The 27,116-nt window shown below is 47.3% G+C and overlaps 1 long non-coding RNA gene across 1 annotated transcript in view; it reads right to left on the bottom strand.

Moving 5' to 3' along the window:
- Nucleotides 1–5,763: 5,763 nt before the first annotated feature.
- LOC149452822 (uncharacterized) overlaps nt 5,764–27,116 on the bottom strand; it is a 46,795-nt gene continuing 25,442 nt past the window's right edge. The window contains exon 4 of the long non-coding RNA XR_016314832.1: nt 5,764–7,384. This is a non-coding gene — a long non-coding RNA (uncharacterized LOC149452822). The remainder of the gene's footprint in view (nt 7,385–27,116) is intronic.

Here is a 27,116-nt window from a genome sequence, read left to right as displayed (position 1 = left end):
GATGGGATCAGTGCATGTAAGGGGGCACTCCGATGAGAATAGTCCATGCAGAGGAGCAAACTGATGGGAACAATGCATGTAAGGGGGCACTCCGATGGGATCAGTGCATGTAAGGGGGCACTCCAATAGGAACAGTCCATGTAAGGGGGCACTCCGATGAGATCAGTCCATGCAGAGGAGCAAACCGATGGGAACAATGCATGTAAGGGGGCACTCCGATGGGAACAGTCCATGTAAGGGGGTACTCCGATGGGAACAGTCCATGTAAGGGGGCACTCCGATGGGAACAGTCCATGTAAAGTGTGCACTCCGATGGGATCAGTGCATGTAAGGGGGCACTCCGATGGGATCAGTGCATGTAAGGGGGCACTCCGATGGGATCAGTCCATGTAATGGGGCACTTAGATGTGATCAGTCCATGTAAAGGGGGCACTCCGATGGGATCAGTGCATGTAAGGGGGCACTCCGATGGGAACAGTCCATGTAAACGGGGACTCCGATGAGATCAGTGCGTGTAAAGGGGCACTCTGATGGGATCAGTGCATGTAAGGGGGCACTCCGATGGGATCAGTCCATGTAAGGGGGCACTCCGATGGGATCAGTCCATGTAAGGGGGCACTCCGATGGGAACACTGCATGTAAGGGGACACTCCGATGGGATCAGTCCATAAAAGGGGGCACTCCAATGGGAACAGTCCATGTAAAGGGACACTCCGATGGGATCAGTGCATGTAAGGGGGCACTCCGATGAGAATAGTCCATGCAGAGGAGCAAACTGATGGGAACAATGCATGTAAGGGGGCACTCCGATGGGAACAGTCCATGTAAGGGGGCACTCCGATGGGATCAGTGCATGAAAGGGGACACTCCGATGGGAACAGTCCATGTAAAGGGGACACTCCGATGGGAACAGTCCATGTAAAGGGGACACTCCGATGGGAACAGTCCATGTAAAGGGGACACTCCGATGGGAACAGTCCATGTAAAGGGGCACTCCGATGGGAACAGTCCATGTAAAGGGGCACTCCGATGGGAACAGTCCATGTAAACGGGGACTCCGATGGGATCAGTTCATGTAAGGGGGCACTCCGATAGGATCAGTCCATGTAAGGGGGCACTCCGATGGGATCAGTGCATGTAAGGGGGCACTCCGATGGGATCAGTGCATGTAAGGGGGCACTCCGATGGGATCAGTGCATGTAAGGGGGCACTCCGATGGGATCAGTGCATGTAAAGGGGGCACTCCGATGGGAACAGTCCATGTAAAGGGGCACTCCGATGGGAACAGTCCATGTAAAGGGGCACTCTGATGGGAACAGTCCATGTAAAGGGGCACTCCGATGGGATCGGTCCTTGTAAGGGGACACTCTGATAGGAACGGTCCATGTAAAGGGGCACTCTGATGGGATCAGTCCATGTAAGGGGACACTCTGATGGGATCAGTGCATTTAAGGGGGCACTCCGATGGTATCAGTGCATGTAAAGGGGCACTACGATGGGATCAGTGCATGTAAGGGGGCACTCCGATGGGATCAGTGCATGTAAGGGGGCACTCCGATGGGATCAGTGCATGTAAGGGGGCACTCCGATGGGATCAGTGCATGTAAGGGGGCACTCCGATGGGATCAGTGCATGTAAGGGGGCACTCCGATGGGATCAGTGCATGTAAGGGGGCACTCCGATGGGATCAGTGCATGTAAGGGGGCACTCCGATGGGAACAGTCCATGTAAAGGGGACACTCCGATGTGAACAGTCCATGTAAAGGGTGCACTCCGATGGGAACAGTCCATGTAAGGGGACACTCTGATGGGAACAGTCCATGTAAGGGGACACTCTGATGGGAACAGTCCATGTAAAGGGGCACTCCGATGGGATCAGTCCTTGTAAGGGGACACTCTGATGGGATCAGTCCATGTAATGGGGCACTCCGATGGGATCAGTCCATGTAAAGGGGGCACTCTGATGGGAACAGTCCATGTAAAGGGGCACTCCGATGGGATCAGTCCTTGTAAGGGGACACTCTGATGGGAACGGTCCATGTAAAGGGGCACTCTGATGGGATCAGTCCTTGTAAGGGGACACTCTGATGGGAACAGTCCATGTAAGGGGACACTCTGATGGGAACAGTCCATGTAAAGGGGCACTCCGATGGGATCAGTCCTTGTAAGGGGACACTCTGATGGGATCAGTCCATGTAATGGGGCACTCCGATGGGATCAGTCCATGTAAAAGGGCACTCCGATGGTATCAGTGCATTTAAGGGGGCACTCCGATGGGATCAGTCCATGTAAAAGGGCACTCCGATGGTATCAGAGCATTTAAGGGGGCACTCCGATGGTATCAGTGCATGTAAAGGGGCACTACGATGGGATCAGTGCATGTAAGGGGGCACTCCGATGGGATCAGTGCATGTAAGGGGGCACTCCGATGGGATCAGTGCATGTAAGGGGGCACTCCGATGGGATCAGTGCATGTAAGGGGGCACTCCGATGGGATCAGTGCATGTAAGGGGGCACTCCGATGGGAACAGTCCATGTAAAGGGGACACTCCGATGTGAACAGTCCATGTAAAGGGGCACTCCGATGGGATCAGTCCATCTAAAGGGGGCACTCCGATGGGAACAGTCCATGTAAAGGGTGCACTCCGATGGGAACAGTCCATGTAAAGGGGCACTCCGATGGGATCAGTCCATCTAAAGGGGGCACTCCGATGGGATCAGTGCATGTAAGGGGGCACTACGATGGGAACAGTCCATGTAAACGGGGACTCCGATGGGATCAGTGCATGTAAGGGGGCACTCCGATGGGAACAGTTCATGTAAGGGGGCACTCCGATAGGATCAGTCCATGTAAGGGGGCACTCCGATAAGATCAGTCCATGTAAGGGGGCACTCCGATAGGATCAGTCCATGTAAGGGGGCACTCCGATGGGAACAGTCCATGTAAAGGGGCACTCCGATGTGATCAGTCCATGTAAGGGGACACTCCGATGGGATCAGTGCATGTAAAGGGGCACTCCGATGGGATCAGTGCATGTAAGGGGGCACTCCGATGGGATCAGTGCATGTAAGGGGGCACTCCGATGGGATCAGTGCATGTAAGGGGGCACTCTGATGGGAACAGTCCATGTAAGGGGGGGCACTCCGATGGGATCAGTCCTTGTAAGGGGGCACTCCGATGGGAACAGTCCATGTAAAGGGGCACTCCGATGGGAACAGTCCATGTAAGGGGACACTCTGATGGGAACAGTCCATGTAAAGGGGCACTCCGATGGGATCAGTCCTTGTAAGGGGACACTCTGATGGGAACGGTCCATGTAAAGGGGCACTCCGATGGGATCAGTCCATGTAAAGGGGCACTCCGATGGGATCAGTGCATTTAAGGGGGCACTCCGATGGGAACAGTCCATGTAAGGGGGGGCACTCCGATGGGATCAGTCCATGTAAAGGGGCACTCCGATGGGAACAGTTTATGTAAAGGGGCACTCCGATGGGATCAGTGCATGTAAGGGGGCACTCCTATGGGATCAGTCCATGTAAAGGGGCACTCCTATGGGAACAGTCCATGTAAGGGGGGCACTCCGATGGGATCAGTGCATGTAAGGGGGCACTCCGATGGGAACAGTCCATGTAAGGGGGCACTCCGATGGGAACAGTCCATGCAGAGGAGCAAACCGATGGGAACAATGCATGTAAAAAGGCACTCCAATCGGAACAGTCCATGTAAGGGGTAGGAGCGGTTTCATGTCGGTCAATCAGATAACAAATGTCTGAGGGTCCGGGCAGTCTGTGTTCTTTATCAGAGGGGTCTCCTCTATGCTGCAGATTCAAAGCAGGGAGCCGGCCTGTGCAGATTGCCAGTGACCTCTGACCCCCCAGGTCCCATTAAGGGAACCTGCCTACAATACAGCCGCCATTACTAGGTGGTCCCGGATGTAATAGAAAGGTTTCCTCATGGCAGATACACCCCTGCCTCCTCACCAACCCCCAACACTAACACAGTCCCATCCCTGCAACCAAAATCCCTCATTATATGTCACTTACTGTTACCAGGACATAGAAGGTGAATCTCCCCAGGTGGTGGAACGATGTCGGCAAGTGAAGGGCGAGGGGACGGACATGAAGTATCAGATGATGGGTGCAGTGAGCAGCAGGCGCTGTCAGTACTTCATCCAGAAGACAGGTAGGTGGGTGAGGATGGGAGCAAAGGGGTCCTCACTGGGGGAAGGAATGGTGTGTCACCCATATACAGAGAGGGCTCCCCATACCCATGTATGAGCTGGAAGTGGCAGGAGATCAGTGCTGGTAGTATCCATCACAGACAACACTGACCCATCCTCCCATCCACCACATACTGACCCATCCCTGCAATCCCAACATACTGACCCATCCCTGCAATCCCCACATACTGACCCATCCCTGCAATCCCCACATACTGACCCATCCCTGCGATCCCCACATACTGACCCATCCCTGCGATCCCCACATACTGACCCTCCCTGCGATCCCCACATACTGACCCATCCCTGCAATCCCCACATACTGACCCATCCCTGCAGTCCCCACATACTGACCCATCCCTGCAATCCCCACATACTGACCCATCCCTGCAATCCCCACATACTGACCCATCCCTGCAATCCCCACATACTGACCCATCCCTGCAATCCCCACATACTGACCCATCCCTGCGATCCCCACATACTGACCCTCCCTGCGATCCCCACATACTGACCCATCCCTGCGATCCCCACATACTGACCCATCCTCCAATCCACCACATACTGACCCATCCCTGCGATCCCCACATACTGACCCTTCCCTGCGATCCCCACATACTGACCCATCCCTGCGATCCCCACATACTGACCCATCCCTGCAATCCCCACATACTGACCCATCCCTGCAATCCCCACATACTGACCCATCCCTGCAGTCCCCACATACTGACCCATCCCTGCAATCCCCACATACTGACCCATCCCTGCAATCCCCACATACTGACCCATCCCTGCAATCCCCACATACTGACCCATCCCTGCAATCCCCACACACTGACCCATCCCTGCAGTCCCCACACACTGACCCATCCCTGCGATCCCCACATACTGACCCGTCCCTGCGATCCCCACAAACTGACCCAACCCTGCGATCCCCACACACTGACCCATCCCTGCGATCCCCACACACTGACCCATCCCTGCAGTCCCCACACACTGACCCATCCCTGCAGTCCCCACACACTGACCCATCCCTGCAGTCCCTACACACTGACCCATCCCTGCGATCCCCACACACTGACCCATCCCTGCGATCCCCACACACTGACCCATCCCTGCGATCCCCACACACTGACCCATCCCAGCAATCCCCACACACTGACCCATCCCTGCAGTCCCCACACACTGACCCATCCCTACAGTCCCCACACACTGACCCATCCCTGCAGTCCCCACACACTGACCCATCCCTGCGATCCCCACACACTGACCCATCCCTGCAATCCCCACACACTGACCCATCCCTGCAGTCCCCACACACTGACCCATCCCTGCAGTCCCCACATACTGACCCATCCCTGCAGTCCCCACATACTGACCCATCACTGCAATCCCCACATACTGACCCATCCCTGCAGTCCCCACATACTGACCCATCCCTGCAGTCCCCACATACTGACCCATCCCTGCGATCCCCACATACTGACCCATCCCTGCGATCCCCACATGCTGACCCATCCCTGCGATCCCCACCTACTCACCCATCCCTGCAGTCCCAGAATCGTCCCTCCGCACAGTAGTGTATTTTACTTTTTTGCTGCCCTAGGCAAGACTAAAATCGACCACCCCCCATCTACATTTATCTCTCTCCTTGCTGTTTAAGATCCACTTCTTCAGTACAGGAGCATGATGGAGGGCAGTGTGACATGGCAGGGGGAGGTCGTGGGACAGGAGGGGGTCAGCGTGATGGGGGGCAGCAGGACAGGAAGGAGGCAGCAGGAGAGGAGGGGGGCAGCAGGAAGGGGGAGATCAGGACAGGAGTAGGCCATCGAGACAGGTAGGAGGGTTGCAGGACAAGAGGGAGGCATCATGACAGGGGGAGGGCAGCATGATGGGGGGCAGCGTGATGGGTGGGGAGACAGGTGGGGGCAGAGGGACAGTAGGAGTGCAGTGGGACAGGAGGAGGAGCACAGAGGGACAGGTGGGGGGCATGGGACAGGAGGAGTGCAGAGGAACAGGTGAGGGGCAGTGGGACAGGAGAAGCACAGAGGGACAGGTGGCAGGCAGCGTGACGGGGGACATGGGACAGGATCGGGACAGGAGGAGGAGCACAGAAGGACAGGTGAGGGGTAGTGGGACAGGAGGAGCGCAGAGGGACAGGTGGGGGGCAGCATGACGGGGGCATGGGACAGGATCGGGGCAGCGGGACAGGAGGAGCGCAGAGCGACAGGTGGGGGGCAGCATGACGGGGGCATGGGACAGGATCGGGGCAGCGGGACAGGAGGAGCGCTGAGGGACAGGTAAGGGGCAGTGGGAAAGGAGGAGCGCAGAGGGACAGGTGAGTGGCAGTGGGACAGGAGGAGCGCAGAGAGACAGGTGGGGGGTAGCGTGACAGGGGGCATGGGACAGGAGGAGCGCAGAAGGACAGGTGAGGGGCAGTGGGGACAGATGGGGGGTACAGAGTGATTCGGGGCAGCGGGACAGGAGGAGCGCAGAGGGACAGGTGAGTGGCAGTGGGACAGGAGGAGCGCAGAGGGACAGTTGGGGGGTAGCATGACGGGGGCATGGGACAGGATCGGGACAGGAGGACAGCACGTCCCAGCGCACACTGACAGTGGGCCCCGCCCTCACGCGCTCCGAGCGCACACCAGGGATCCGCCCACCACTCTGCTCTCCTCTGCAGCCGGTCCCTTAGCCCGGGTGACCCTCCTTGTGTGTCGGCTTGGCTGTACACTCACCCATGGCAGCCCTGTTGCTGACACACAGTGTCCCTTTTGCCTGGGGGGCGTGCCGCCCCCTCGTAAACTGCCATCCTAGGCAAACGCCTTGTTTGCCTCATGGCAGATACACCCCTGCCTCCTCACTACCCCCCAACACTAACACAGTCCCAGCCCTGCAACCAAAATCCCTCATTATATGTCACTTACTGTTACCAGGACATAGAAGGTGAATGTCCTCAGGGGAAACACAGATCGCAATAACAATTTCATAGGGAATCTAACCCATGACTTGCTTCCATTGTGAGGATCTTTTAAGAGATCAATAGGAAGGATTTTCCCAACTCCAAAGCTTGAATGATGATCCACCAGGCCAGAGAAAACCTGGTGTTTGGTGACAGGTGCATCAGTTTGTCCCGAGATTGAACCGATTTGTCCCAGGATGAACTAACAAAAGAAAAGAGAAATCATTTTCCTAATGACACCAGTGTAATGGAAATTATTTTTGACTCCAATTTTAGGGCTCATTCACACTTGACTGTTTTACTAACGCTTGCCAAACGCCCATATAGCGTTTGGCAAGCGTTGGTCCGGCGTTTGCGGAGCGTTTTTTAACGCTCGGCAAATGCCTCATGCGCGGTTTAGCGGCGGTTGCTAGGCGTTTGCCGAGCATTAAAAATGCCCCACAAACACCTATAATGAAGTTTGAATAGTGTGACCGCTCCGCAAACGCCCCGCAACCGCACCGCAATTGCCAATCAGGCGTTTGCGGAGCGGCAACATAGACTAGAATAGGAGGCTTCAACGCCTCCTGACTCGACCAGAGGCGTCCGTTTTGCCTCAATGCTAACGCTCCCGTTAGAACAGCACCATGTGCTGCAATGTGCAGAATTGTCCGAGGCGTTTGGGAAGCGGTAAAAACGCTTCCCAAACGCCTCTCTTCCGCCTGCACACAACGCTAGTGTGAACGTAGCCTTACTGGCAATTTTTCCACTGACATCCACATATGTGAAAAATTTTACCAAAGGGATGCTCACATAAGGGGAATTATTTTCCCACTGACACCAATGTATCTATTTTTTTTTTTTTTGCACACTGTCACTGGTATGTTGGTGGGGAATAGTTTTCCCATTGACACCAGTATAAAGGGCATTATTTTACAATCTTTACCAATTTAAAGTAGCAGTAAACTTGTTATATACACGCACGCACACGCACACGCACACACGTGTTAAAGGGAGTTCTTCGTTGCTGTGCTGTCAGTGTGTGGTGATTTCATGTGGTCTTCCTTCCAATGTGAGGTTTCCCATCCACACCAAATAAACCCCTTCCCACCGTCTGTACACTTATGTAGCAACACACTGACACCAGTGAAACAGGAATTATTTTCCCATCTACAGCAACTTGAGAGCATTATATTCCCAGTGACATCGATGTAAGTCACATGTACAAGCAGGCATTATATTTTAACCGACATCAATGTATGAGGAATTATTTTCCCACTGACATCAATGTTAGGCACATTGGGGAGATCCAGATTGCCTTTAAATCATCTGCACATAATTAAGGAAAGCCTTGCTCGTAAAGTTCCAAAACATGCAACAGACTTGGATAGTTCCTATTTTGGGAATTTTCAAATGTAAGAATTACTGACAGTTTGTAGATAACGTAACAGGAGGTAATTAAAACCACCTCCAATTTGGTGTACAGAGACAGGCCAGACCATGTTTGCGCTGCAAAGCTGTTGTGGATGTTACGCTTCCTCCTTAGGGCTTGCTGGTTGCTAGAATGCTGGAGGCTGCTGCTATCCTAGCAACCAAGGATGCATCTCTGGCTCCATTCAGCTGACAACCAGGAGATTCTCCAGGTGACAGCTGATTGTAAATGAAGGGGCTAAGAATGCTGGCTGATGTAATAAACCAAACATGGCTATGGCACTTTTTGAACAATGACATCAGTCAGCATCCCCAGCACCCCAACCCTTTGTTTACATTCAATTGTAGGCTGGGGAACATTCCAATCATCAGCTGAATGGGGCGAGGGATGCGTAATTATTTGCTAAGGCACTGCCTACTGCACACCTAACAGCATCTTACCAACCAATGGCACTGTGCGGCTCAGGAGCTCAGTATGGACTGAGGACAGGGTGTCCACAGTTTGTACACTGTGGCCTCATTGCTGCACCCCTCACGATGCCTCTATGTGACACATTGTTGTGCCTGTTTCTTACGTTTACAAAAATGGCAACTATCCCATTTCATAGCTAGTTTTAAAGAATAAGTTCACCTATAAAAAAAAAAATAAATAAATAATACATGCACATCTTTTTGCAGGTAAGAAAATGTGCATTTATTAGAAAGCATTGCTCCTGCAATCAGCAGATCGCGGGTGCTATGCAGGACTTCTGCAGACTTGTCAGTGTATGTGTGCTTTTACTCTGTACGGGCAAGGAGATACACACTGACGGGAAGAGACAACGAACTATCACAGTGCTCAACAGTGCTGTGGTAGTTCACTGAGGACTACAAGCCGAGAGTGTCATTTCCCATTCATAGAATTCTGTGACTGAATGACACTGCCGGGCGGGCGAGCAATAGGTATCCCGTGCCTATTATGTGGTATAGGTATCCTAATTAAGGAAGCTGCTTACACCAAAAAACGTGTATCTCCTCTCAACTGAAGGATCAACAGTTATTAAAGCTAAAATCAGTGCTACCCATAAATCAGCATAATTAACAATGTGTCTCATTAATAAAATCATACAAGTTAGGCCTCGTTCACACTATACGTGCAGAAAAACTGATGGAAAAGATTTCACTCGCAGAGCACAAGTTTACGTCTGCTTTCATACGCATATCTGTGCGTTTTATACATTTATTTATGCATTTATTATGGGTCTTCCCGGTGGTTTCATTAAGTTCTTGTGAATCTTAGGTAATTGGTATATAACTGGAGTAACAGGTGCGTTCGGTACTAAATATTTTGCCTCTCTCTTATTCAAAAAACCTTCTTTTTCACCTTTTTTCACTATTTTCACAAGTTTATTTTTATAGCTTTTTATAGGGTTACCCTTAAGTAATTCATAAGTACTCCTATCACCCACCAATCTATTGAGTTCCTCATAGTAATCCTTCTTATTCAACACTACAACACCTCCCCCTTTGTCCGCTGAGGAACTCAATAGATTGGTGGGTGATAGGAGTTATACACCAATTATATACCAATTACCTAAGATTCACAAGAACTTAATGAAACCACCGGGAAGACCCATAATAAATGGGATCGATTCACTTTTCTCTAGGCTGGGGGAGTATGTGGATAAATTCCTACAGCCTATAGTTTCGGTCTTTCCATCGTATTTGAAGGATAGTGGTGATTTAATTTCAGTTTTAAAACAAGTAAGAATAGAAGGTAATTGTGTCATGGCAAGTGTAGATGTTAATGCATTATATACAAATATTAGACATGCTGATGCTTTAAGAGCGGTAAAATGGTCATTAAAGAAAAAATCAGGGTTAAAAGCTGAACAAATTAAATATCTTCTTGAATGTCTGGATTTAGCAATGTCGAATAACTATTTTTGGCATTTGAATAGTTATTACAGACAGTGCACCGGGGTGGCAATGGGAGCGAAGTATGCTCCATCAGTAGCTAATCTTTTTATGAGTATGTGGGAAGATAAAGCAATTTTTGAAAAGAAGAATCATAAGTTATTGCTCTATAAAAGATTTATAGACGATATAGTGATAATCTGGAAGGGTACAAAGGAAGAACTGGAGGATTACATTCATGAAATGGGGTGTAATCCTTATAATATATCCTTTACAAACTATATTAGTACAGAAGCGATTAATTTCTTGGACTTAACTATCTACAAACAAGGAGATTCGTTTTATACTAAGACTCATTTCAAAGAAGTCGATAGAAATGCATACATCCCCACACATAGTTGCCACCATAGGAATTGGCTAAGATCCATCCCTAAAAGCCAATTGATAAGACTGAAACGTAATTGTGATGATAAGGAGATCTTTCATAAGCAAGCAGATACTTTGTTAGAGAGATTTAGGGAGAAAGGTTATAAAGAGGAGATATTAACAGGTGCAGTTAACCAGGTAAGTAAAATCAGAAGAGAAGATTTGTTAAATAAAATAAAGAAAGAAAATAGAAGAGGGGAATTATCCTTTATAACGGGATATTCGAATCAGCATAAGGCTTTTGAAAATATAATGCGAAAACACTGGCAGATTTTAAAAAGGGATGAGGTTCTTCATGACCTATTACCTAAGAAACCTTCATTTGTTTATAGAAAACCACCTACACTTAGATTAAAATTAGCAAAAAATGTTCCAGATATTCCAAAGAAAAAGGCGACTTTTCTTGATAGTGTGGGGTTTTTTAAATGTAAAAGATGTTTGGTATGTAAAACAATGAAAGGAGATAATATCAGAAGGTACGATACGTTTTATTCTTGTTCAAATGGTTCCTCTTACAAGATAAAAAACTTTATATCATGTGATAGCTCGTTTGTCACCTATGTGTTAGAATGTCCATGTCATCTTCAATACGTAGGGAGAACATCTAGAAAATTGTCAGTGAGATTAGGGGAACATATTAGAAATATTAAAAAAGGTTATAAGTATCATAGTCTTTCCCATCATTTTAGAATGTATCATAATAGGGACCCATCTTGTTTGAAATTCTGTGGGATTGATCGAGTTTTAGCACCTTGGAGGGGAGGAGATAGGGTCAAGTCCATCTCACAGAATGAAACGAGATGGATCCTAAAATTGGGTTCCTTGTTGCCCAGGGGGTTAAATTCAGATATAGATATCAACTGTTTCCTGTCAGATTGGTAAGAGTAGAGAATTTAGTGTTTAAAGACTGCTATATATTTTATATTGTTTATTTTATTTTTGATTTTTATGTTTATTTATTTTTATATTTTTTTATATTTATTTTTATTTTATTTTTATTTTTATTTATTTTTATTTTTATTTATTATTTTTCATTATTTTTCATTTCTATTTATTTATATTTTTTTTATTCATTTTTTTATTTATTTATTTTTATTATTATTTTTATTTATATTTTTTATTTTTATTTTCATTTTTAATTTTATTTTTATTTATATCTATTTTTATTTTTATATTTCATTTTTTATTTTGCAATCTGTTTTTAGATAGATATACATTTGTTAATATGAATTATATTAAACTATAAAGATATTGTTTTTAATTGAATTGTTTATATCAATTGTTAGAATTCATGATGTTGTTATGTGGATTGGCATTTTGTAAAGGTCTCTCACGTCTTGGAGTGGGAGGAGCAGCCTCTGAAATTATCCTGGGAGGTGGTCTGACCAATCAAATCGGAGGGGAGGGTATTTTATTGATATTTAAGTGAGTGAGGACGGGAGATGGGTGTCTTGATAACGCCCTATGGGAGGGGCAAAACGCGTTGACGCATTTCCGGTCCACACTTCATGCGCCTGACGTCATTTCCGGTGAGTGGAGCGCACGCTGAGCGGTGCGTTCCAGCGGCCATCTTGTTTCACTGTTTGGTTTAAGAGGAGTCCTGTCTTTGTTCCACTGTGGATGTGAGAGTCCTGGAAGGAAAAGTTTGTATATCTGCTGGAACTGAAGCCTTTTATACATAATAAACATGCCTTTAGCAAGTGTTTAACATGTGAGTGGCCTTAATCTCCATTTGGAAAAAGTTACTATTGTGTGACAATATTATGCTATGTGAGTTTTTTTTTTCTTTTGGTTGGATGGTGGAGTCTATTCGGAGGGTGAAGATTTTCCCTAGCGTGGCAACAAAGAGGGTTTAGGATCCCTAAAAATTCCTTAAAGGTCCTTTACTCACCAAGTTCTGGTGAGTGTATTCGATGTTGGTTTGTGCACTGGTGGAAGGTGAAAGTATTTTCTGAAGAAAAGAAGTTGGCACTTTTATTTCTACAATTTAATTATGTTTTCAGCACATGGACTTTTGGGTGTTTTTGTTTAAGATTAAGGGCAAACACGAATAATTTATGCACCTATTTTATATGATTTATTATATTGATTAATTATCTAAATTTGCGCTGTTTATTTATATTTATATTGTTTGTGTTTTCACGATTGGCACAGCAGCATTTTTAGAGTGTTATTTGGAAAGTTTTGGCGCAGGAATAAGTTTTCTTGTATAATCCCTCCATTGGCTGATGTATATCTCTGGGATCCCCGTCCTGCTGTCCTGGGAACATGACATCTAGTGGCGAGAGATAAGATGACATCATCCTCTTCAGTGGCTTCCTTTCAGAGTACCAGGAGTAGGTCTTAATTACTCCATGCTCCATGTGCTGAGACATCTGGTTAGTGCAAGCTATTCTCAGTTTTTTTCACCACAAGAGTCACGAACTTCCCTCGGGTTATTGTTCTTGTTGGCGCCGGGGAGTGTCTATGTGCCCTCCTTGAGTGGAAGACTCTTCCCGAGTTGTTTTCTCCAGGCAGATCCATTCCATTGCAGGGCTACAGCTATTACTGGTACGCAGTTTGATTTGCTTATGCTATGTTATTTTATTTTGTATGCTACTACTGGTTCTATGGGACAAGAAGATTCTTTCTTCAGTCCGAATGTCTTCTCTTTTTTCTCCCTCTTTTTCTTTTCTCTCCTCCCCCCCCCGCCCCTTTTTTTTTAATTTCCTCTCTCCAGGGTCAGCTGCCAGCACATGTAGATTCGTTGGGCCATTTTCTTGCCCAAGGGGGTGAGTCCCAGCTTCTATAGGTACTTAATTGTCGATTATGTCGTCTCGACACCCTACCAGAGGAACTATTCGTCTACTCTCCCACAATGGTTCAGGGGCTCAATTCCCCCTCTAAACGTATAAAAGCCTTTAATGCATACCGCTCTTTTGGGGCGGATATAGTTGCTTTACAGGAGACCCATTTTCCCTCCTCCTTCTCACCACGATATGTTCATAAAGATTACCCTGTTTGTTATTTTGCTAGTGCTACAGAGAGGAAGCGGCGGGTTGCCCTTTGCTTGTCTCGCCGTCTGTCGTTCATCGAATCTAAAGTCATCCGGGGCAGAGAGGGACGGTATCTTCTGGTGAAGGGCCACTTGGGGGGTCATTTAGTTACTTTGGTAATCTACTGCACCCCGAATACCAATCAGGTTGAATTTTTTCAGTCATTGCTGAGCTCTATGACTAAGGAATTTGAGGGGGATGTTATCCTGGCCGGGGACTCTAATTTGGCATTGGATCAGATTTTGGACCACTCCCAAACCGCTGTGCTTCAGCCCCCTCCTAGACAGAGCCATGAGTTTGCCCAGCTATTGTTTCGTTATGATCTGGTTGAAGCTTGGAGGGAAGCTAACCCAACTTCTCAGGATTACTCCCAATATTCTAGGACCTATAACTGTTATTCTCGTATTGACCATATATTTCTTCATACGCACTACCCGTACGTTGGCTCCTCGACATTCCCAAACGGCTCTTCCTAAACTTAGATTGACTGATGGAACGTTGTCCCAAGATCCTGGTAAGATCCTCCAAAAATTTCATTCTTTTTACACTGAACTTTATAGCTGATCACCAGGGATTACTTCCTCGCCTTTTGATGTGTTTTTGAGCTCTGTTTCTCTCCCCTCTCTTCAGGAAACCCATAGGGAATCTATGGAACGGCCTATTTCTTATGAAATATCTTGCCTCTCATAAAGCCCCTGGGCCTGATGGTCTTCCTCATCAATACTATAAAGTTTTTCCTGACATCTTGATTCCCCATATGGCTCTTTATTTTAACTATTTACGAGAGGGGGGACTGGTGCTCCCTGACGAAAACAGGGCATTTATCGGTGTCCTCAAGGATGCGTCTATAGTTTCTAATTATCGGCCTATCTCCCTAATTAATTGCGATTTTAAGATTCTCACTAAAATCTTGGCCTTGCGTCTCCATAAATTCCTGGCCCTGTATATTCATGATGATCAGTCCGGATTCATAAGCGGTCGACAGACTTCAGACCAAATTCTTCGGACTTTGGCCCTGCTGTCGGCCGTGCAATCCAACTGGGACAAATCCTCACAGAGAGAAATTCTATTGTTATCCTTGGATATTCATAAAGCATCTGACAGTCTATCCTGGGATTATTTATTCCAGATGTTGGATAGGTTTGGTTTTGGCCCTTATTTTACGACATTACTACGGGCTTTATATTCTAGCCTGTAAGCTCACGTTTCCATCCGTGGATATAAATCAGCCCCCCTTTTGATAGAGCGAGGAACTAGACAGGGATGTCCTCTTTCTCCGCTATTATTTGCGTTGACAGGCAATGGAACCACTGGCGATTGCTATCCGTTCTGATCCCACTATTTCAGGTATCCGCTGTGGTCAACGGGACCATAAATGTGCTCTATCTGCCGACGATGTCCTTATGTATGTATCTAATCCTCGGACCTCTTTGCCTGGTCTCCTCCACCTGTTTCATCATTTCTCTGACCCTCTGGGCTCACGCTTAATCCCTCTAAAACAATTGCCTTAAATATTTCATTACCCGATTCAGAGGTTGCTCATCTCCAGGATAACTTTGACTTCCAGTGGACTTCTCGTTCTCTTCCTTATTTAGGGATCCATCTCACAAAATCTATCTCGTTGTTGTATAGGGCAAATTATCCTCCACTCTTTCAACGCCTTCGATCTGATTTATTGGAATGGCAGGATCTTTCACTTTCCTGGTTTGGCAGAATTAACGCTATTAAAATGACCTTTTTGCCGAGATTATTATATTATTTTAGGACGTTACCGATCATGGTTCCCAAACGGGACCTGTTACTATTGCAAGCAGCAGTCTCTAGATTCATCTGGAGGGGAAAACGTCCTAGGGTTAACCAGTCAACCCTATTCTCCTTGAAGAAGCATGGCGGTTTGGGACTTCCTAATCTTTTTGCCTATTTTCAGGCGGCTCAGATAGCACAATTATCGTGTACTACGGCCAGGAGTTATGTCCCTCAGTGGGTTGGCATTGAGGCCTTATCTTGCTATCCTTATGCTATTGGGGCTCTTATGTGGCTTACCGGTCTTTTGCGTCCTCCTGTTATGTTTCCTACATTGTCCTATTCATTAACGGTGTGGGATAGATGGCGAGCTCGCAAACATTTATTCTCCCCGCATACTCCCCTAGCTCCAGTTTTTTGCAATCCCGAGTTTATACCCGGCTTGTCACCGTCGGTGTTTCAATGGTGGATAAATAAAGGGTTACTGCATATTGGGGACTACCTGGATGGGCTTTGTCCCCGTTCTCTCCAAAGTTTCTTGACAAGATATCAATTGCCTCCTGGGGAATTATTTCATTATTATCAACTTATCTCATTTATCGGTAGTAAACTCAAATTAATCACAGAACCTTGCACACTCAGTCCGTTGGAGGTCTCCTGTGGAGCGACTGGGATGATGAGGGGTCGTTTATCTATTATCTATGCTTCCCTTGTTGATCCACTCACAAAATTATCTTATATGACTCAGTGGGAACGGAATTTGAATAGCTCATTAGACCTGGATACTTGGTGAGATGTGACCCATTCTTTATCAAAGATCTCGATTAATACTGTTCTTATCGAATCCAACTATAAAACGCTACTTCGTTGGTATCTGGTTCCCACGCGCCTGGCTAAAATGTACCCGTCAGTGTCACCTACTTGCTTTTGACATTGTAGGCAAGAAGGCACTATGTTCCATATATGGTGGAAATGTCCGGTGGTAAATAGGTTTTGGATCCGAATGTTTAATTTTATCTATTTGGTAACAGGAGTTAATATCCGACAATCACCTGAAGTGGCGTTATTTCACTTGCTACCCACTGATGTTCCCAAAAAATCGATTCAATTGATTCTCTACCTCTTATTGGCAGCTCGCATCACCATAGCTAGAAGTTGGAGACAATCACTGATCCCATTGGATGGGGTTAAACAAAAACTCAATTGGATAATGGTAAATGATAAACTCACAAGTATTGTCAGCAATGATCAATGATGTGGCCAGATTTGAGGTGACGTGGGAACTATGGATCAGATATATTTCTGTTAGTTAATGGTGCTACCGCTCAAACCCCCCCTTTTTTTCTTTCTCTAATCTTTCTCTCTTACCTTAGACCTTTTTATGACTTTTCTAGTCTTCATCCTTATTTCTTTTCCTTCTCTGAACTGATCTTTGATACTTTTGGTAAATCTATAAGATACTTGCCTATATTCACTGATAGATGTAAAGTTTCCCGCCTGGTAGTGATGGTGTCCTTTGTATACAATGTGGTTGACTAGGGATATTTTTTCCTATATTTCTTGTGAGCTGCTATGTTCTAAGAATATGCTTATGTACTCCATCTCACCATGTCGGTGAATATTGTCTATATTTCTATGTATACTGTTGTATACCGATCTTTCAATAAAAATATTGAAGTATAAAAAAAGAATAGAAAAAATATATTCTTGTTTTTTTCTTCATTTTCCAAAAACTTGTGGCAACAAATGTGATCTGCAAAATACTTACCATGCTTTTTATCAAATTCCTTGGGGTGTCTACTTTCCAAAAAGGGGTCCTTTGGGGGGTTAGGTGCTATCCTGGCATTTCAGGACCTCTGAAACTGTGATAGGTAGTCTGGAAGTGTAATGAGGAAATAAAGCCCTTTAAAAGCCTGAAGGTGCTTATTGGATTTTGGGGTCCTGTACTTGGCTAGACTGCCAAAACGTCTCTCACTTGTGGTACCCCCATACTCGTGAGAAGTAGAAAAATGTATTTTGGGGAGTAATTCCACATATACCCATGGCATGTGTGAGCAGTAAATCATTTAAGTGACAATTTTGTGTAAAAAAAATATATATTTTTTTGTCATTTTCCAAAAACTTGTGGTAAAAAAATAAATTCTTCTATTGATTCAATATGCCTCTCAGCAAATAGTATGGGGTGTCTACTTTCCAAAAAGGGATCGTTTTGGGGGGTGGGGGCATTCTATGCCCAGCATTAGAAGTTTATGCCACACATCACTCACTCTTCTAACCACCTGAAGACCAAACCTTTTCTGACACTTTTTGTTCACATGAAAAAAAATCAGTATTTTTTGCTAGGAAATTAATTTAAACAGTATATATTATTTTAAAGCAGACACCCTAGTGAATAAAACGGTGGGTACTACAATTTATTATGGCACATAGTACTGTTAATGCACAAAAACACAATATATTGGCCAATTCTTTGGTAAAATATAAAAGATAAAAAAAATGGTATGCTGAGTAAACAGATACCAAACATGACATGCTTTAAAACTGCGCATGCCCCCTGCAATGGCGACAAACTGCAAACATTTTTAATATGCATAGGCAACACTTTAAAAGCCTTTAAAAGCTACCATTTTAGATTTACAGAGGAGGTCTAGTGTTAGAATTACTGCCCTTGATCTGACGTTCACGGCAATACCTCACATGCATGGTGCAACTGCTGTTTACATACCGGCACAGGGTCAAGGCTTGTGCACACAGGTGTGCGCGCATGGGAAGGGCGATTTTTTTTTTTCTTAGTTATTTTGATTTTTTTCCTATTATTTTCACATTGTACCTTTCATTTTTTTTTTTAGCACTTTTAATGCTATAACAGGGAATGCAAATATCCTCTATAACTTCAATGGGCATTGCCATAGATTCTTTTTTCAGAAATCTGGGGTCTATCAGACTCTGGATATCTCCTCTGCCCTTACATTATCTAATCAAACCAAAATCGGTGTGATCAGATGCTTTCCCAATTTACAAATGGCGCTGTTTATATCCTGCGAAACGGAAGTGATGAAATGCTTGTAGCTTCCGAATTGTTAGACTATAGAGATGATTGGCACCATTCTGGTCTCCAATAAGCTCTATGGTCAGCTGGCAGAAACACCGGCTGCGTTCTCAGGTTCCCCCGATGGCACGGGACTGCCCGAGAAGGCCCTGGAAGGCAGCAGGGGAGGGGGGCATCATCTCCCGATGCTTGTAAAAGCAATCCTGCAGCTAATTAGCCACTAGGATTGCTTTTACATGAAAGCCGATCGCCGGCTGAAAAAAACGATACCAAGATGATGCCTGCAGCTGTAGGCATCATCCTGGTATAACCATTCAAAGTCCAGTGATGTACCAGTACGTCGCTAGTCCTTGTTGGGTATATATACTATGTTCTTTTTTTTTTGTATGTAGCCTGTGGACTGAATGAAAAAATGAGAAGAAATCTCTGCCAGAAAAAGTGTGTGGTATGCCCACCATTAGAATATACCGCCCTGCATCCACCCACTTCTAATGGTGGGCACACATTAGGTCACACTTTGCCACAAGTGCCAGTTCCAAGATTGAACAAATGTCTAAATAGTGGCATGCTTAAATAAAAATTGTCCACGTACTGTATAAGTGGTACCCCATATGGAAAAAGGATGACAACTATCTTGTCACTGCTCCCCATGTAGTCTGGGCATCCAGGGGGCTCCATGTGACTATCTTTTCCCTCGTAAATCCAAAACTTATAAGTATAGCCTGTCGCCCTCTCACAGGTCTTCTACATCTTGACCCCATATCTGGCACGCTTGCTGGGGAGAAATTGTTTGACTGCAAGGCGGCCAGAAAAATGAACGAGGGACTCATCAACGCAGATGTTTTGCTGGGGAGTATAGACATCTGCAAATTTTTGGTTAAGGTGATTTGCGAGGGGCTGAATTTTGTGGAGCCGGTCAAATTCAGGGTTACCCCGAGGATGACAGAGTGTATTGTCGCTGAAATGCATAAAACACATTATACTCTCATATCTATGCCTGGCCATGGCAGCAGAGAACACAGTATATGATGAATCGGGTCTGCGGACCAATACAACTGCAATTCATTTCTTTTAGTAATGCCCATGTTGGCTAGGCCCCAAAAAAATGTAAATTCAAAAACCGTAATGAGTTTCCATGCGAATGGTCTGGCAAGGTTTGAATTTGGGTTGGCATCGATAAATTGTTGTGCATATAAATTGCTTTGATCCACAATCAACGCATACAGATATTCTGTGAAAAACAGCTCCAAAAATCACGGAGGTATGTGAAAGACCAGGATGTACTAGACCGCTGGTACTCGCCAGTTCACCAATAGGTAGCGTGGCACTACGACTGGCACTCTGCTGCATATGAGAGTCATCAAAATTTACCGGCAAGTGCTAACAGAGATCAGGCCTGATTCTGCGAACACTGCGGTTTTGTGTGCAATGTATCAAGTGACAGTGACCTACTGACACTGCACTTGCTGGGGGAGAAGGGGGGGTAAGCGTAGGGGCTAAACGCAGGTGTTGGCAGGTGCCGGGGCTGATCCCGCTAACGCTGCGTTTTTGGGGACGCTATACTAATGTGAATGCTGGTATAATGCTGATCTAATCAAAGATATTGACCCGTTCAGACACTATACTAGCAATGGAGGTTTATTGTGCATGAGTGTGCTCCTGGCAATCAAGGGGTTAAATGTGATGACTGGTGTACTGATGGGCAATCTGACGCTACCTGGGAGGGGCGTGAAATCCACGGGAGCACGAATCACGTATATATATTTGTGATTTTGCGCACCCATGCCGCACTGTAGTAGTATTTCTGCTATAGGGCGGTCACAGCGGTCTGTTTGTGTTACGTTGTTGTGTTATTTTAACTAACAATTGCGCAGTCATGCAACACTGCACCCAAATTAAATTTACATCCTTTTTTCCCCACAAATTGAGCTTTCTTTTGGTGGTATTTCATCGCCTGTGCGGTTTTTATTTATTTGCGCTATAAAAAAAAAGGCTGACAATTTTGAGAAAAAAAAACAATGTTTTGGACTTTTTGCTATAAAACATGTCCAGTAAAAAATGTAAAAATCTAATTTAGTCATAAATTTGTGCCAAAATGTATTCTGCGACATGTCTCTGCTAAAAAAAAGTCCCAATATGTGTAAATTAATTGGTTTACGTGAAAGTTATAGCGTCTACAAATGGCGGGAAAGATACTGGGATTTTTTTTTTATTATACTAATAATGGCGATCAGAGACTTATGGTGGTGATCAGCAATTTATGACAGTGATCAGCGACCTACGGCGGGATTGCGGGACTGCGGCGGACATTTTGACACTGGGGGGGAATTGACTTGGGGTCACTGACATCCCCAGTGACACCAATACAGTGATCAGTGCAAAATAAAACCACTGACACTGTACTAATGGCACTGGGGAGGAAGGGGTTAACTTTTTTTTAGGTATTGAAAGGGTTAACTGTGTGAGGGGAGTGTTTTACTGGGGGGGGGGTGTTAGGATGCTTCACAGGACACTGATCTGGAGAGATAAACTCTTCTCTCAGGATCAGCTGTGTGTTCGGAACTGACAGATAGCAGACTTGCAGTGTAAACACTGCAGCCATGCTCTCTGTCAGTGATTGCCTGTAATCGCCGAGACTCGGAGGGTTGTGACCCGCCGAAACCCGGTGATGGAAACCACAATCAGCGAGGCGGGTAGGGTGGGCACGCGCCTTGTGCGGGCCCCCTACCTGTTTTGCAGAGCGCTGTTTTTAACGTCGCTCTGCGCAGAGGTGCCGCCTTGCCGCAGTAAAAACACTGTGGCTGGTCGGCAACCAGTTAAACCACAGATCACGGGTATATGATTTAATGTTAGCAGCTTCTCATAACAGGATATATATTTAAGATTAGGAGCGCAGGAGGTTCACACCACCACTTTTTGTGATTTTATACTCATTTTGTATCAATTTGGACACTATTTTGCACTTATCACTTTAAGTTTGGTATATAATTTGTGATAGGGGTTGTTTAATCATTTATTGCACATATTAGTATTTATTGGAGAGTGAAATATATGTGTATATTTGGTATATACACATAATTTGGTCACTTTTTTTTGCACATATCACTTTAAGTGTGATTTATGAAATTTATTTATGAAAATGATTTGATTGGTTTTGTATGTATTTGTAGGTTTGGCACTATATGTTGGCGCACATTGTTGCACTTTAAAATAATTTTTATTATAAGGTTATGGTATATAGCACTTCACTACTGTCCTCCCCATGTTATGCCCCCCTCTCATGTCGCTGTCCTCCCCATGCCACTGACCCCCCCCAAATGTCACTGTCCTCCCCAGGTCACGGCCCCCACATATCACTGTCCTCCCCATGTCACTTCCCCCTCTCATGTCACTGACCCCACCACATGTCACTGTCCTCCCAATGTCACGCCCCCCCTGTCCTCCCCCCACATTTCACTGTCCTACCCATGTCATGCCCCCGTCCTCCCCCCACATGTCACTGTCCTCCCCATGCCAATTCACCCCCCTCATGTCACTGGCCCCCCACATGTCACTGTCCTCCGCATGTCATGCTCCCCCCCATGTCACTGCCCCTCCACACATGTTATGGCCCACACATGTCACTGATCCCCTCCACATGTCATTCACTCCCCCCATGTCACTGTACTCCTCACATGTGACTGTACTCCCCATGTAACAACCCCCCTCCCCAATGTAACTGCCCTCTCTCCGATCCTTGATGCTCCCCAATACGCAGCTTAGAACCATCTTGCGGGAGCGTCGTCGGCGCCTAGTGATCCGAGGGATCAGCTTCAGCGATGCGTGTAAGTGTAATCCAGCCTAAAACGGGTTAACTGTGGCAGCTCCGTACTACAGACCGCGATCGGCTTCTTATGCCTAAAACCGGGACATGAGCAGTTGCTTCATGGGAGACAGATCTTGCCGCTACAGTGGCACTCAGGCAGCTGTTTGCAGCGGCAGAGGTGAGACTCCGGTGTGGTAGACAGTGAATAGGGCGGTGCCCCCTCACTGCCCCTCCATTCTGTGTACACAGAGCCTTCTCCTGGAGGAAGCAGCATGTTCCCAGTGAAGGCGGAGCTCCTCATGCAGGGTATACTCTGTGACCTCTCACTAATTCCTCTCCCTCTCTCTCTGTCTCTAGAGATGTGTCTGGGGCTCCCCCTTCCTCCGGAGACCCCTGTCCTCCTCCGCGTTCCTCCTACAAGCTGCGGACAGTCAGGGGAGTGCACCGTACCGCAGGGGCGGAGCCCTGACACCTATAACCACCAATCAGGATGAACCCTTTCCCCCGCCGGAGCTGGATTTGCATTTTAGTCCTGATAGGTCAGATGAAACCTCCCGCCATGATGTGTTTCCTGAAAGCAAAGACCTCGGAGAACAAGATGGCGGCCGATCCAAGTTTCTGCGTCCCACGACATTAGCGCAAAGCTAAAATTTCCATGAAAAATACAGTGAAGTTCAGTTTAGGGCGCGTACATGCAGCAAATTAACCCGTTAACCTCTTCCCGTCCGGACCATGTCCATAAACGACCAGATGGGAGCGCTGCCGGGAGTGAGCGGCACTGCGATCGCTGTATGGGATCTCTGTGTGATCATGTGATCAGTGAGTGGCAAATCAGTGATCAAATGCAGAGTAGTAAGCAAGATGTCACTTCTGACATTATTGCTTACTACGTGTGAAATCTGTGAATTATCACAGAGGTCACATGGTACAGGGCCATTCACAACATCCTTGTACCATGTGACAAGCTGTGACCAATCACAGCTCACACAGCATTTCTCAATGGCTGCAGGAATGCAGCCAGAGAGGAGAAATGATTGCTTTTACAGATTTATGGGAGTAAGAGCATTCAGTGTAAAAAAAACAAAAAAAAACATCTTCATCACCCCCCACAAGTAGTACAGTGTCACCATGGTGACCCTGTACTGCTAGGGTGACAGTATGTAAATAATAAAAACAAAAATTAATTGAGAAAAATTATAATTTTTGGTTATAAACTAATTTGGGTTATTTTTTTTTGTTTTACTAAAAAGATAATGGAAGAAATTTTGGCCAAGATTTATGATGAAATATTTATTTGCAACATTTTATAAGAAAAACACTTTTTTTCAAAATTTTGGACTTTTTCATTTATAGAGCAAAAAAATTAAAATCCCAGTGGTGAATAAATACCACCAAAATAAAGTTTTATCTGTCTAAAAAAATGCTACAATATTCATATGGGTACAGTGTTGCATGACCACGCAATTGTCATTCCAAGTGTGACAGCACTGAAAGCTGAAGATTGGGGGGGGGGGGGAGTGTCCGGACTAGAAGGGGGACAAAGTGTCCGGACTTGCAGGGGGTGAAAGTGTCCGGACTGGAAGGGTTGAAAGTGTCCGGACTGGGAGGGGGTGAAAGTGTCCGGACTGGAAGGGGGTGAAAGTGTCCGGACTGGAAGGGGGTGAAAGTGTCCAGACTGGAAAGGGGTGGGAAGTGTCCGGATTGGAAGGGGGGGAAAGTGTCCAGAGTGGAAGGGTGGTGAAAGTGCCGGGACTGGAAGGGGGTGAAAGTGTCCGGACTGGAAGGGTGGGGAAATACCACCAAAATAAAGTTTTATCTGTCTAAAAAAATGCTACAATATTCATATGGGTACAGTGTTGCATGACCACGCAATTGTCATTCCAAGTGTGACAGCACTGAAAGCTGAAGATTGGGGGGGGGGGAGTGTCCGGACTGGAAGGGTTGAAAGTGTCCGGACTGGAAGGGTTGAAAGTGTCCGGACTGGGAGGGGGTGAAAGTGTCCGGACTGGAAGGGGGTGAAAGTGTCCGGACTGGAAAGGGGTGAAAGTGTCCGGAATGGAAGGGGGGGGGAGTGTCCGGACTGGAAGGGGGGGAAAGTGTCCAGAGTGGAAGGGTGGTGAAAGTGCCGGGACTGGAAGGGGGTGAAAGTGTCCGGACTGGAAGGGGGTGAAAGTGTCCGGACTGGAAGGGGGTGAAAGTGTCCGGACTGGAAGGGGGGGAAAGTGTCCGGAGTGGAAGGGTGGGGAAAGTGTCCGGACTGGAAGGGGGGGAAAGTGTCCGGACTGGAAGGGGGGGAAAGTGTCCGGACTGGAAGGGGGGGAAAGTGTCCGGACTGGAAGGGGGGGAAAGTGTCCGGACTGGAAGGGGGGGAAAGTGCCCGGACTGGAAGGGGGGGTGAAAGTGCCCGGACTGGAAGGGGGGGTGAAAGTGCCCGGACTGGAAGGGGGGGTGAAAGTGCCCGGACTGGAAGGGGGGGTGAAAGTGCCCGGACTGGAAGGGGGGGTGAAAGTGCCCGGACTGGAAGGGGGTGAAAGTGTCCGGAGTGGAAGGGGGGGAATGTGTCCGGAGTGGAAGGGGATGAAAGTGTCCGGAGTGGAAGGCGGTGAAAGTGTCCGGAATGGAAGGGGGGGGAAGTGTCCGGACTGGAAGGGGGGGAATGTGTCCGGACTGGAAGGGGGGGAATGTGTCCGGACTGGAAGGGGGGGAAAGTGTCCGGACTGGAAGGGGGGGAAAGTGCCCGGACTGGAAGGGGGGGTGAAAGTGTCCGGACTGCAAGGGGGTGAAAGTGTCCGGACTGGAAGGGGGTGAAAGTGTCCGGAATGGAAGGGGGGGGAAGTGTCCTGACTGGAAGGGGGGGAAAGTGTCCGGAGTGGAAGGGTGGTGAAAGTGCCCGGAGTGGAAGGGTGGTGAAAGTGCCCGGAGTGGAAGGGTGGGGAAAGTGCCCGGACTGGAAGGGGGTGAAAGTGCCCGGACTGGAAGGGGGGGAAAGTGCCCGGACTGGAAGGGGGGGAAAGTGTCCGGACTGGAAGGGGGGGAAAGTGCCCAGACTGGAAGGGGGTGAAAGTGTCCGGAGTGGAAGGGGGGTGAAAGCGTCCGGAGTGGAAGAGGGGTGAAAGCGTCCGGACTTGAAGGGGGGAGAAAGCGTCCGGAGTGGAAGGGGGTGAAAGCGTCCGGACTGGAAGGGTGTGAAAGTGTGCGGACTGGAAGGGGGGGAAAGTGTCCGGACTGGAAGTGGTTAATGGTGTATGTAGAGCCTGACTCTCGTTCCCGGTGATGTCCAGAGATGAAGATGAGTATCTTTCTCCCTATTGCCAGGGCGGGGGGTGGTAGTGGAAGGCTCTCCCAGGTGGGGGGCAAGGGTGTTGTTGGTCAATGTCAGGCTTTCTCCACGAGAGGGACAAGGGGGTGGGGGGGTTGGTGTTGGTCGGTGTCCGTGGGTCGGACGATGTTAGTGTTGCCTAGGGCTGCACAAAACCTAAATACACCACTGGGTGGGTGGCCTTCTTCACCATCTTACTACCACATATAATGCCCCGGTGATTTGACGACAATTCACACTATCAGCCGATGTAAATGGAGGAGCTAACGACTATAAAGGTTTCCTGACACCAACAATGGGGTTATGTAACTAGGACAGGATGGTGCCACTTTCACACACCCACATCCTGCTCTTGGACAATCCACATTTCCATGTTCCATGGCAATCAGGGTGAGGTGACCTAAGTTGTGAATATAAATGCTGAGCATCTTTGTGAAACTCTTAGACAGACTTTCTCAAGAGTTTTACCCGAGGAATCCTTGAAATAATTTTCAGGTTTCAGGAAACCCTTGCTAAAATTAATTCATTGGTGATCAGTGGGCAGAATGCTCCTTACATTGGTGGCCTGTTGGAAGAATGGCCCTGACATTGGTGGCCGGTGGGAAGAACGGCCCTCGCATTGGTGGCCGGTGGAAAGAACGGCCCTCGCATTGGTGGCCGGTGGAAAGAACGGCCCTCGCATTGGTGGCCGGTGAGAAGAACGGCCCTCGCATTGGTGGCCGGTGAGAAGAACGGCCCTCGCATTGGTGGCCGGTGGAAAGAACGGCCCTCGCATTGGTGGCCGGTGAGAAGAACGGCCCTCGCATTGGTGGCCGGTGGGAAGAACGGCCCTCGCATTGGTGGCCAGTGGGAAGAATTTTGCCCCTTTTAGTGGTAATCATTTGAAAGAGTGGCCCTTGCATTGGTGGCCAGTGGGAAGAATTCGCACCCCCCTTTTAGTGGTAGTCATTTGGAAGATTGCCCCCTACAATGGTGGTCAGCAGGCCACTCTTACAGACCGTTAAAAAGATCTTTGGTGTCCTGCTGTTGGCTCTTCAAATAGGCATTGGGTCCAGAACTATTCAGGCACCATCAGATTCAGCCACAATTCAAAGGACTCTTAACCTCTGGAGGAGCCCCCAGGGTTCCATGGAACACTGGTTGAGAATGGAAGGTCTTGGAACCGAAGAAGTGGTTTTGTCGTGGCGGAGTATAATGAGGGTGGAGGAGGAGAGAGTAGTCTGAATTGGGTCGTGTAGTGCCACCACAGGC

This window comes from Staurois parvus, unplaced genomic scaffold, assembly GCF_062004578.1.
Source record: "Staurois parvus isolate SC_StPar_1 unplaced genomic scaffold, SC_StPar_1.0 ptg000462l, whole genome shotgun sequence".
NCBI classification, from domain to species: domain Eukaryota; kingdom Metazoa; phylum Chordata; class Amphibia; order Anura; family Ranidae; genus Staurois; species Staurois parvus.
This window is presented reverse-complemented; position numbering and strand designations above follow the sequence as displayed.